This window comes from Geotrypetes seraphini, chromosome 7 (assembly GCF_902459505.1).
Source record: "Geotrypetes seraphini chromosome 7, aGeoSer1.1, whole genome shotgun sequence".
NCBI classification, from domain to species: Eukaryota; Metazoa; Chordata; class Amphibia; order Gymnophiona; family Dermophiidae; genus Geotrypetes; species Geotrypetes seraphini.
This window is the reverse complement of record NC_047090.1, coordinates 128,599,247-128,613,112: the sequence shown is the minus strand read 5'-3', so window position 1 is coordinate 128,613,112 and position 13,866 is coordinate 128,599,247.

Below are 13,866 nucleotides of genomic sequence, written 5' to 3'. Positions count from 1 at the left end.
AGGGGGGAGTAGGGAAGAGGTGCTGCTGGACAGGGGGGAGGTAAAATGAAGGGAGAAGGCCTACTGGACAGGGGGAGCAGGGAAGAGGTTCTGCTGGATGGGGGGGGGAAGGGTAAAATGAAGGGAGAAGGGCTGCTGCTGGACAGGGGGAGCAGGGAATAGGTGCTGCTGGATAGGGGGGAGGTAAAAGGAAGGGAAAATGCCTACTGCTGGACAGGGGAGGAGGTAAAAGGAAGGGAGAAGGCCTACTGCTGGACAGGGGGAGCAGGGAAGAGGTGCTGCTAGACAGGGGGAGGTTAAACGAAGGGAGAAGGGCTGCTGCTGGACAGGGGGAGCAGTGAAGGGGTACTGCTGGACATGGGGGAGGTAAAACTAAGGGAGAAGGGCTGCTGCTGGACAGGGGAAGCAGGGAAGGGGTGCTGCTGGACACTGGGGAGGTTAAAAAAAGGGAGAAGGGCTACTGCTGGACAGGGGGAGCAGGCAAGGGGTGGTGGGGGACAGCCGAGGAAAGAGAGAGACAGAAAGAAAGACAGACAGCGGCCAAGGAGAGAGACAGAAAGAAAGACAGACACATACATCTATTCTAGCACCCGTTAATGTAACGGGCTTAAAGACTAGTAAATATTTAATTAATTTTATGTTATGGTATTCTTGGTATAGACCTTTATATAACAACAAGAAACCAGATGAGATTGCAAGCAACCAGAATGGGTGCCTTTTCATGTATAGGCCCTCATGACTGGAATAAGATTCTGTTATATATAAGTCAGCAGAGGGATTTGAATACCTTTAAAAGATTATTAAAACAATATTTATTTTGTAAAATGAAGTATGGGTGTTGAACACCTTAGCTTTGTGGTAAAATGCTGGACGTTGTGGTTAAAAGAGAGTATAGTTTTGTAACTGATTTTATGTAGATGTTTGTTGTTTATGCTATGTATGTGATTTTGTGACTCGCTTTGTAAAAGGCGAGCTAGGAATGAATAAACTATATGGTGATTCATTCCATAGAGTGGGACCATTACCAGTTAAGGTTCTTTGTCAAGATGTAGATTCATTGGACAGGTGAAGACAAAGCCTCCCTGTCCTGAAGGGCTGCTCTGCCAAAATGTGCACAGGATCTGGATATCACGTTCAACCTATAATGCTTCACAAAGCACCCTTCAAATGTCATCTGGGAAAATTGCCCAGACCTCCACCAAAAAAGTTACCTGAGTTGAGTTGAGAACATAAGAATAGCCTTACTAGGTCAGGCCAATGGTATATCCAGCCCTGTATCCCGTCTTCACGGAGGCCAATCCAAGTCACAAGTACCTGGCAAAAACCCAAATAGTCCCACAAAAATAGGGATTAATGGACAATCACAATACTGCTATTACACTTCAATTGCAAACCAATGCTAATAACTCATCAAACCTCATGTATTCAAAAAACTGACAACTGAAACCTTCTTTCCAACCTTCATAAAACACCACAATTTAACCTCACCTAGAAAATTATCAGCTAGGAGGCTGGTCCAAAACTAGATCACCTACCCACCTCCATCCCACTATCCTCTGGCTCCTCTCTGCAGCTTGAGTTCTCGAGCAATGTCTTGGGCATCATCATTGATTCCACATTGTCCTTCAATGACCACCTCCAATCCTTGGTAAAAAAAAAATGCTTTTTCAGCCTTCACATGCTGAGGAAAGTTAGATCCTGCTTCCATCAAAAACATTTTACCCTCCTTGTCCAATCCATCATCCTCTCCAGATTGGACTATTGCAACTCTATCTATTTAAGCCTAACTAAGAAAAACCTCCACAGACTCCAACGGATTCAGAATGCCGCGGCCAAGCTAATCTTCGCTAAAAGTAAATTTGACCATGTCTCCCCGCTCCTGGCCAAGCTCCACTGGCTTCCGATAATCGCCAGGGTCCACTATAAATGCGCCTGTTTAACTTTCAAAATCCTCCCTCCCTTTATCCCTCTTTCTTGGAATTCCTCAAACCCTAATACCACCAGATCCTCCCACAAATTAAAACTATCCTTCCCCTCGCTAAAAGGCATTTCCCACACAGGAAAGCTAGGGACCTCCCTTCACTTCAAAATCACTGAGCTCTGGAACAACCTTACCTCCCCTCTTCGGAACTTGAGCTCTCTCCAAGTTTTCCGCAAACATCTGAAAACCTGGCTTTTCTCAAAAAATGTAAGTCTCCCTCCAACTTAGGAATCAAGGAAACTCTTATATCTTGGCATCCCAAGTCCTCTAAATTTTCTTCACACTTCTACCTCTAACCCTCTGTTGTAGTTCCTTCCTATTTCTCCTACTGTAAATCGCGTCGAGCTCTACGAACGTGGAGATGATGCGGTATACAAACCTAAGGATTAGATTAGATTAGATCATAAAACATGAGACTTTAGTTCATATGACCTCTTATAACATGGATGCTATTTCAAGTTCACATCCTGAGTGGATAATATTTTTAAATCATCTATATCAAAACCATCTTCCCTTAAATAAATATATTATTCAGATAGCATGGAACATGTATTGAACTTCTAACCATCAAACTAACAAATGTGAAAGCAGCAACACCTATCTTAAATGGCAGAATGCCAAATCTAACGCTGGCCTTATATCAAACACCCAATGCTCTACCTTCCTCAGAGCATTTCAGTCCTTGCGGACCTTCTTCGGGTGATTATTCCTGGTTGCTGTACTACAAGAAATAACAAAGAAAAGAGGGTTACTAGTGAACCCACCAAAATTCATTGTACCTTTCGTGCCTAAGTAATTCATCACACCTCCTAATCTGAATTAAACATACTCTGAGTGTGCCACTATACATATTGTGAAGGTTAGTCTGTACTGGGACCGGTGTTATTTAACTTATTTATAAATTATCTGGAAATTGGAACGACGAGTGAGGTGATTAAATTTCCAGATGACACTAAACTGTTCAAAGTTGTTAAAACGCATGCAGATTGTGAAAAATTGCAGGCAAACCTTAGGAAATTGGAAGACTGGGCGTTCAAGTGGCAGGTGAAATTTAATGTGGACAAATACAAAGTGATACACATTGGGAAGAATAACCTGAATCACAGTTACTGGATGCTAGGGTCCACCTTGGGGATTAGCTCCCAAGAAAAGGATCTGGGTGTCATCGTAGACAATGCAATGAAACATTCCACCCAATGTGTGGCTGCGGCCAAAAAAACAAACAGGATGCTAGGAATTATTAAAAACGGGATGGTTAAAAAGACTAAGAATGTTATAATGCCCTTGTATCGCTCCATTGCGTTCAGTTCTGGTCTCCTTATCTCAAGAAAGATATACCATAGTGGCAATAGAAAAGGTTCAAAGAAGAGCGACCAAGATGATAAAGGGGATGGAACTCCTCTCATATGATTGAAAATCCTGAGTGGAGTAGAATGGGTACAAGTGGATCGATTTTTCACTCTGTCAAAAATTACAAATACTAGAGGACACTTGATGAAGTTACAGGGAAATACTTTTAAAACAAATTGGAGGAAAAAAAATTTCACTCGGAGAATAGTTAAGCTCTGGAATGTGTTGCCAGAAGATGTGGTAAGAGCAGATAGCTTAGCTTGTTTTAAGAAAGGTTTGGACAATTTCTTGGAGGAAAAGTCCATAGTCTGTTATTGAGAAAGATACGGGGGAAGCCACTGGGTGCCCTGGATCAGTAGCATTGAATATTGCTACTCCTTGGGTTTGGGCTAGGTACTAGTGACCTGGATTGGCCACTGTGAGAACGGGCTACTGGGCTTGATGGACCATTGGTCTGGCCCAGTAAGGCTATTCTTATGTTCTTAAGGTAATAAAAACAGCTTTGCCTCATTAAAACAATTCATTTTTAACAAACTGCCCCACATCAATTTACTTTAAGCACAGTTTTCCACTGACCAATGCTGCTTTCTAAACAGATATACACAAAACCTTACATGTAAAAAAAATATAACGGAGCTAACCCCCTTTTTTTACCTCAATCCATGCCGCTGCTTGTCTTCAAAAGCCTGCCTTTTTGTGCAGCGTTATAAACATATTGCACGCAGCAACATTTACTTGCACTGCTTGTGATGACATTCACGTGCACTGCTTACCAATTGGCAGCCTTAAAAAGAGAACGCAACCTAAACTTTTACTTTAATAACATAAATCCCCATGAGACCTCAAACAATGCCAAACCAAAGGCCAGAACAATGTATATCACTCACTGTTTCAAAACCACCAAAATAACTAGCTCTTCAGGCAACTATATGTCATCACGTGCACTTACACCCATCAATACAAGGGTGCGCTTAGGTGACAACATGCATGGGGAGCCCCAACTCCAATCCCCACTTATTGAAAACAGCAAGCACCATTAAAAATATACAAATTTTATTGTAAAGGCAAGTGCAGCACGCACAAAGATCCCTATCTTAAACCCCACTTGTATAAACCAGTGAATAGAATTACAACGATGAAATAAAATAAATACAATATGTGGCAGAACTAACACAGACACTCAACCCATGATGTACCTTACACAATTCTGTAAGTGGCTAGACTGTTGTAAAACTGAAATATAGGCTTTGAATGCAACTCAACATTAACAGCAAAATCACTCCTACTGTTACTTCAGCCTCAAACAGTGTCACCATCCCATGACTTAAATAGGAACCCCATAGGCATCCCACTCTCGATTCAGTCCTGCAGGTGTCAAACTTCCCAGGTAGAAAATCTACCGTCTTTCCTTCAATAGTACAAAGTTTATATCACCTCCCCTAATAGAGGGGGGACTATCTCTAGAATTATAAATTCTAAATCTGCAAAAGTATGATGTACTTCAAGACAGTGTTGCACCATTGGTGCTTCGGTGTTACATTGTCGTAGGTGTGAGCAATGTTCAATAAGGCGCAATTTTAAAATGCACATGGTCTCGCCCACGTACATTAATCCACAAGGACACCAAATGGCATACACCACCTGGGCAGTCAAACAAGTGGAATAATGTATGCGAATTGGGGAGATTCCTGAAATATCTCATGGAGTTGTGCTATATGCCAATGTTTCAAAATACAGCACCTGACCATCTGAATCCCAGATACATATGGTAACACACATGTGATACGATCTGTGGTGGCTTCTTTTGAGATTGAAAAAAGATATGTACTCTCTGCCCACCTAGCACGTTTATACTCTCTCATAATGACTGAAATTGGATAACCCCATTCTGAAAATCTTGCCTTTAATATGTCTGCCTGAAGTTCAGATTTCTCTATAGATGAACAAATCCTCCATAACCTAAGGAATTGACCCACTGGGATGTTTTGATGTAGGTGAAGAGGATGATGACTTGTATAATGCAGGATGTTTCTATTAGTGGGTTTCCTAAAAATTGTATACCTATGTGAAACTTTCCGTGGTACGTGAAATCAACAAATCTAAAAAAACAAATTTGTTTGTGATGGAATGAAAAGGTAAATTTCCAAATTAATATCAGTTACAGCACCTGTCTATTCCTACAAAAAAATGGATGACTCAATCCACCTCACAATAGAGGCTTTGGAAGCTGCCTGATTGTTCCAAGGGCCATGGAAAAGGACAAAGAGGTGGTTAAAGAGCCAAAAATAATTTGTCTCTGTCAAATAAAGCAGCAATGGCTGAAGGAACTCCAGCTTGTGCAGTCTCCAAACTTGAATGTCAGAACCCTCCTTCACAAAGGAGGGCAAACAGAGTTTCTGGTTCAAAGTGAACATAAGAATATTTATACTGGCTCAGACTAATGGTCCATCTAACTCAGTATCTTGTTTCCAGTAGTGGCCAATCCAGGTCACAAGTACCTGACAGGATCCTAAACAGTAGCCACATTCCATGCTACCAATTCCAGGGAGAAACCATTTTGTTTAAAAATCAAGGAACCATGCAAATCAACATGAACTCTCTGCAAATAAGAGGAATGGATTCCTACATGAATGAGCTTGCAAGTTTGAGACTCTTTGAGCTGAAGTAATTGCAACAAGGAAGAGTGTCTTGAGTGCGAGATCCATAACAGTGGCCGATCTCAGTAGCTCAAAGTGAGCTCCAGAAAGCACTGATAGAACCAAGTTCAGGTCCTACAATGGAAAGGAAGGGCAAATTGGAGGATGAATAGTTGCAGCTCCCCACCATGTGCAGCCAGGGAAGTGCCCAGGATCTTTCACCCAAAATTGGAGGGGGCAGCCCCCTGAACTTTTCATGACTTGGTGCTAGGCTCTGCTGCAGAAAGACAAGAATGTTAGGGGGTCTGTACCGTTCAAGAGAACATTGCTTACCCATCACACCAATGTTTGAAACTCCCACCTAAGCCAATGTTCCAAACTCCCACCTAAGCCAGAGACATGGAATTGAAACTTTAAGCAAAGTATAAATAACTGTGAGTGAGAAATCATAGCTCACTAAATATCTCCTCTCAAGGTCCAAACTAGAAGGAATCCAGATCTTCCAGTTCTTCTGGTTCTTGCTGGAGAAGTCTGTGGCTTTGCTACCAATAGATGTGCCAGGTCCACCACATACAACTGATGAGACCAGTCCAGAGTAGTAAGCTGAAAGAGATGAGGATTAGAGAATGACAACGTTTTTGTCCCCGTCCCTGCGGCCTTTGTTTGTCCAGACCTCAAATGCTTATGATTTTATATTTAAATCTTTCTATTAAAATATAAAAAGGGACATTATTCTGTACAACTGTTTATAAATCACAAATGGAGCCTTCTATTTCTATCTCATTATGGTGCAGTCTTCCCAAAGATTCAGTTGCCTGGGAAAGTAATTGGATTGTCTTTCAGACATGGGTATAGAAGAGAACCTAAACTGTGTAGTGGATAAAGAAGAAAATAAGTGTCTATTAAATGTTGTAAATTCCAGCAACGATGGATGAATCTATCGTAGTAACAGTAAGATACTTGAGCAGCTGGGCACTGTGATGGAAGGACATTGTAGATGGTAGGCGTTTGATCAGCAAAGGCAAACAAGACACAAATTATGTCATTTAACAGTGGTTTATTTAAATCCAAAAGCAGCATCTTCAATTTTTTGTAATAATTGAATTCAGTTGTTAATTGTTTAAGATGTGTTAAGTTTTTGTTTATCAATACAAGTCTCAAGTTTTTAGAGAATGACACAGGGACAAACTTTGTCTCCTTCCTTGTGGTTAACCACAGGTACTCATCCCCTTGTCATTCTCTGAGGATGACACACAATTCCTCTCAAGAGCCAACCTACCAGAGGCCATGAAGGCTGACATAAAGGGGCTTGTCTGCCAGTCATGAGTAGACAGGAACATCCATGTCCTGCAAGACTGCTTTTCTCCTGTGGCCAAAGAAACACACTGCCTTGGTATTGGAGCATGTTGCCATCTGATTGAGGCAGTCCTCACCATTCTTGAATGAGCTGGAAGGCTGCTGCTCCCGCCCTGGATCTAAGAGAGACTGGCTTAGAAAGGACTGCTTAGACATTGTCCTTGCCCAAATGCGGGCATCAAGAGAGAACCTGTAGATACTTCTCAGCCCATCTGCAGAGGAGCTTTGCCTCCAACACCACCACCTGGCTCCTGGTGTCACCTTACTTGTTGATATAGGCTACCACCATGACCTTATCTGCTATCACTTGGACTGCCTTCCTCCAAGACACTGGAAGGAGTTCTTTCTGAGACAGGCAAACAGCTCAAGTCTGAAAGTGGTTGATGGACCATGAGGCTTTCAGCAGGGACCAAGCTTCTTGGATCACCTTTCCCCTGCAATGGGCTCCCCAGCCGAGAAAACCTGTGTCAATGGTCATTGTGATCTATTCTGGGAACCCCCCCCCCCCCAAGATGGTGAACAGAACTGGCCTGTCAGTATAGACTGGCTCTTGCCTTGGCAAATAGCGGTAACTGAGAGATCGAGGCATGTATGCTCATTCTCAATGCACTACCTCCATTGTCATTGCCATAGAGCCCAAGAGCTCTAAATAGTTCCAAACTTTGGGAGATGACAGCCCACAGTTTTCACTTTTGCACCTGCGGATCAGCCTCCTGGTCCTTCAAGAGGGAAACTAGCCCCTGAACTCTGATGAAGTAGACTCCCAGATCTAGAGAAGGAAGCAGTGGACTCTGGACTCAATTCACTACACAGTCTAGACTCTTTAAGAGGGCTGTGAACTGCGAGGTGGCCAACCTGGCCTCCATCTCTGAGCTAGCCCAAATCAACCAGCCATCTAGATGATGATGGACCTGAGCCATTTGGTACTACAGATGCGCCGCCACTAACACTACAACAATTAAACATAGAAACATGATGACAGATAAAGGCTAAATGGCCCATCTAGTCTGCGCATCCACAGTAACCATTATCTCTTCCTCTCTCTAAGAGATCCCACCTGTCTATCCCATGCCTTCTTGAATTCAGACACAGTATCTGTCTCCACTACTTCATCCGGGAGACTGTTCCATACATCTACCACCCTTTCTGTAAAAAAGTATTTCCTTAGATTACTCCTGAGCCTATCACCTCTTAACTTCATCCTATGCCTTCTCATTCTAGAGCTTCCTTTCAAATGAAAGAGACTCGACTTATGTGCATTTACACTTTTTAGGTATTTAAACGTCTCTGTCATATCTCCCCTCTCCTGCCTTTCCTCTAAAGTATATGTATTGAGATCTTTAAGTCTGTCCCTATACGCCTTATGATGAAGACTACGCACTATTTTAGTAGCCTTCCTCTGGACCGACTCCATCCTTTTTATATCTTTTTGAAGGTGCAGTTTCCAGAATTGTACACAATATTCTAAATGAGGTCTCATCAGAGTCTTATACAGGGGCATCAATACCTCCTTTTTCCTACTGACCATACCTCTTCCTATGCATCCTAGCATCCTCGCTTTCACCGTCACCTTTTCAACCTGTTTACCACCTTAAGATCATCATATACAGTCACACCCAAGTCCCACTCTTCTGTCGTGCACATAAGTTCTTCACCCCTAAACTGTACCGTTCCTTTGGGTTTTTGTAGCCCAAATGCATGACCTTGCATTTTAGCTGTCAAATTTCAGACCATTCTTTAAGCTTTGCTAGGTCTTTCTCCATGTTATTCAGGGATGTCTACTCTATTGCAGGTTTTGGTATCATCTACAAAGAGGCAAAACTTACCCGGCAGACCTTCAGCAATATCGCTTATAAAAATGTTAAAAAGAACAGGCCCAAGAGCAAAACCTTGAGGCACACCACAGGTAACATCCTTTTCCTCAGAGCGATCTCCATTAACCACTACGCTCTGTCGTCTTCCACTGAACCAGTTCTTGACCCAGCCTGTCAATTTGGGGCCCATCCCGAGGGCACTCAGTTTATTTATTAGATGTCTGTGTGGAACACTGTCAAAGGCTTTGCTAAAATCTAAATACACCACATCTAGTGTACTCCTATCTAATTCTCTGGTCTCCAGTCAAAGAAATTGATCAGATTTGTCTGACAAGACCTGCCTCTGGTCCTGTAATCCACCGGATTCCAGAGTCTTCACCATTCTCTGTTTTAAAAGTGTTTCCATTAATTAGCTTACCACAGAAGTCAGACTTACTGGCCTGTAATTCCCTACTTCTTCCTTACTTCCACAATTGTGTAGAAGGACCACATCTGCCCTTCTCCAGTCCTCCGGTACCACTCCCAACTCTAGAGAAGCATTGAAAAAGTCAGCGGAGCCACCAGAACTTCCCTAAGTTCCTTCAGCACCCTTGGATGTATACCATCCGGCACCATTGCTTTGTCTACCTTTAATTTAGCTAACTCCTCAGTAACACAACCCTCTGAAAATCGATCAGGGTCTACCACTCCTCCATCCCTATTCGTGTTAGCCTTCTGTGGTCCTGCTCCCGGCGCATCAGCTATGAACACAAAACAGAAATATTTGTTAATTCAGCCTTTTTTTCATCAGCTTCTACATATTCCTTCCTTTCACTTTTGAGCCTCAAAATGCCACTTTTGCATTTCTTCCTATCACTGATATATCTAAAAAAAAGTCTTGTCAGCTATTTTTTCTTCCATTTGCATCTTTGCTTTCCTGACTACTCAACCAGCCTCTCTTAACTTTTCAGATATTTTGACCTGTCTTCCTCTTTCTGTGATCTTTTGTAGTTTATGAAAGCTGACCTCTTATTCCTTACCTTCTCAGCTACTACTTTTGAGATCCAAAGTGGCATTCTTTTTCTCTTGCTTTTACTTACTTGCCTCACAAAAAGTTTTGTCGCCCTTACAATAATTCCTTTCAGTTTTGCCCACTTCATTTCTACTCCTTCCAGACATTCCCATCCAGACAACAATTCCTTGACATAATCCCCCATCCATTCAAAATTAGGTTTTTTTTTAAGTCTAAAACTTTTACTTTTGAATGAGCACTCTCTATACCCGTCTTAATATTAAACTGTACCATGCAGTGATTACTGGATCCCAGATGTTCAGCCTGGACAGAAGAGCCCAAAACAAAAAGTGGTGACCCAGCATACAAAAGTGGAAATATTTCTAGTGATGGTCCACTATGGCATTGTAAAAATAGGGTTCAAGAGACCCAAGGAAAGTATAAACTAGTCATCTAATCAGAATCTGAGGAGGAGTGGGTCTCAAAGGCACTTAAGAAACCAAAACCGTGTAGTCTCCCTGAGGATGCTTGGCTCCCATCAGTGGGCTCCAGCCAGGACCTACGAGGCCCTCAGGGGCCTCACCACTGATCAAGAAGACAGCCTCAGCTTTCAGGGCTCATTTGACTATCTGGTTTAGCTCTGCAGCCAAAAAGCATCCAGGGCTTTTAGGGGGCCTCTTCCACAGACCCCATCCCACCAAGTCTGCTTGGGGGCTATGAACTCTCCTGCTGCAGAGAGTTGCAGCAAGAGAATAAAACACAAAAGAGAGCTCCCTTAACATGAAATAGCCTACTACTCTCCATATGTAAATATATTTTCCTTCAAGAAATTTAAGGTTGCAATCAAAACCTGGCTATTTTTGCAGGCCTTTTCAGACTAATACAACTGTGAAACAGAGCATGGTGAGATCAGCAACTTCTGCAAAGCTCTTCCTCTGGATGACTTTTTGCTCTTCACGTCTTATAAGTTTGCAGGATAAATATATCCTATCAACATTTTTGGAGTTCCTTTTTCTATTTTTTTCTCTCTTTTAATCTGTAAATTGCATAGCTCGGCTCTGACAGTTTTAGTGGTATAGTAGATTTGAAATTAATAAGATGGCTGCTGTTCCTATGGAAAAGACAGGGACTGTGGGTCCTGATGACACCTTGCAGGGAACATGACTTGTCTTTAGGCACCTCTCTCCCCCCCCCCCTCCCAAACCATTTCTGATGCAAGAGGGGCAGAGTAAACAGACAGCTGTGCATGGCTGTCAGTTCTGACATGCAGAATAGCATCTGTTGGCAGTAATGTGTGGCCATTGGCCAGCATGCACAGACCTGCTTGGTTATTTGGGCCAACCTCAGCCCAGGACCTTTCATCTCTGAAGTCTCCCTGCTCATATAGGTGTGCTTTTTTCCTTAGGCTACAAGGCAGGGTTTTTTTTCCCCTGTAAGTTTTGGCCCTTAACAAGAGAACAAAGCTAAAACTGACACAGCCAATTTTGCATGGGAGCTGCAGAAGAACCTGAGGGAAAAACACCTAAATATGGGCAAGGAGGGGAAGGAATAGGGCCTGCACCTCTCTGGCAGGGGCACTCATAGGGTTCAGCCAGTATCTTGTCCAGTAGACATTAAGGAGTGCGACGGGCAGCAGTGGAATCAAGCTCTGCACTGGACCAAGTTCAATCTGGCATTGGGAACCTGAGAGCGTTCATTGTTTTAACCTCACTGTGCATCCATGGCTGGCAAAGCATGGAACTAGGCTAGGGACCAGGAGTACCAGCCTGAAAGACCTACTGTCTGCTATAGGTAGAGAAAAATACTGGAGTTTTCCAACGAGCACCAAACCTTATGCCAGTGAGATCATTGAAAAGATTATTTTTTTCTCTCTATCTCCATCTGCTGATAGGTGGGGATAACACAAATAAGTCCAGAACAGTACTGCCAGACACTATGTGGGTTTATATTGAAACGCTTCTTTCCCACACATGTCCCTCCTCTTCCCATGACTCCTCTTCCAATTTTCACTCTTTTCCTCTAACCTGAACCCACTATACTTCTTTTCCCAGTTCAGCTTTAGCACCATCCCCCATCTCCTATTCTGCTTTTGAAGCTCTTCTGAGTCCCTCTTTGAGTCTGCATTTGCTAACTCAGCCGTATAACTTATTGGCGTCTGATGTTGCTGTGTATGTTTGTTGCCTTTGGGGTTACATGACTCTCCATGCTGTTGGGCCATACAAAGGCTCTTTGCCTTGGCTACCCCTGCTTCTAGTCATACAAAGGTGAATCTACCCTCCTGCTTTCTCCCTGTGGCTCTTTCTGGGCTCCAGGATTACTGATGTTGGAGAGAGTACCCATTTGAGCAGATCTTTATACTGGCAGGCTGTCTAGCAGATCAGAGCTCATCTGGTGGGAGTTTCTTGATGCACATCCATGTCATCCCACTTTATATGCCAGGATTGTATGGGAAAGAAACAATAGCTGAGCAGGGTGTCCATGTGCACTGCACACTTTGTAGCCAAAGCTATATGCTTTTAGGCCCATATTCTATAAATGGCGCCTTAAGTTAGGCGCCTAATTTAATTGGTTAAAGCCAATTAAAAGAGTTTCAAAATCTTTTTGTTTATAAATGTAGGCGCCTAGAAAAACGGTTCTTTCATCACATCTACGGAGGCGCTTTATGGTGCCTAATACCACTGTAGGCATAGCTAACACTAAAAATATTTCTATTCCAAGATGCTTTTGGATCATAACTGTCCTTGGAAGGACTAATTACCTCGTTTCCAATTTAGTCCTCCCCTATCTATTGTTTGGCCCTTTTTTGTTCTCTTTTTCTCAGAATATTGTAGTTCTTACCCTTTTCCCTCCTGTTTTAGTTCGTCCATGGTTTAATTTATTTGTTGTACTAACAATCCCTAGTGATGTTTTGTATTGTTAATTTTATGATCTTGTTTTATAATATTTGTATTTTGTATAATCTTTTATTATTGTACACTGCTTAGAAGTTTAATTAGGCGGTATAAGAAATTTTAAATAAACTTGAAACTTGAAGTGTCATTAGGCATTGTAAAGCGCCTCCGTAGATGTGATTCATGTGAGTGGTAGGCGCCGGAAATGTAGGCCTTTAAAACCCTGGCCTACATTTCTGACGCCTACTTTTCACAAAGCTGCAATTCTTGAAACAGCACCGTTGCATGATTGTCACGTGATCAGCAGCCATTTGTTAGTGCCGTTTATAGAATCCGGCCCTTATTGCTTATATATACATAGAGAATAAAAAAAGTACCAGGCATAGTTTATGCTGCTGTGAATCTTGGGTAGGTTCATCTGGGGAAGCTACAATTTCAAAGACTAACTTGAGTCTCAGATCTGGTTGAAGAAATAAAGCCAATGCACCAAGATATAAATTAGGCCAGTGCTTTGAAAGTATTGACCTCCATCCAAGTATTTTCCTGGGGTGATGATTTGAGGATCTCACTTTCATGACCTAAAATAGAATTAAACCCTGCAGAATGTACTTAGAATGAGTTCTTGCCTTAAAATCAGCTCCACCTAATTTTATAGGGTAAGAAAATGCTAAAGCCCAACAGCTAAATGATACATACATTACTTTAGTATATTACAATCTCTTTTACGGTGTATTTGCTAGTTGAAGGAAGAGATTGTTTTTAACTTTCTCATTGTAGTAAACTTTTTTTATTTTGATTAATAGTATAATGACCAGTGTTCGTTCCTCAAATAATGTTGAAGGGATAA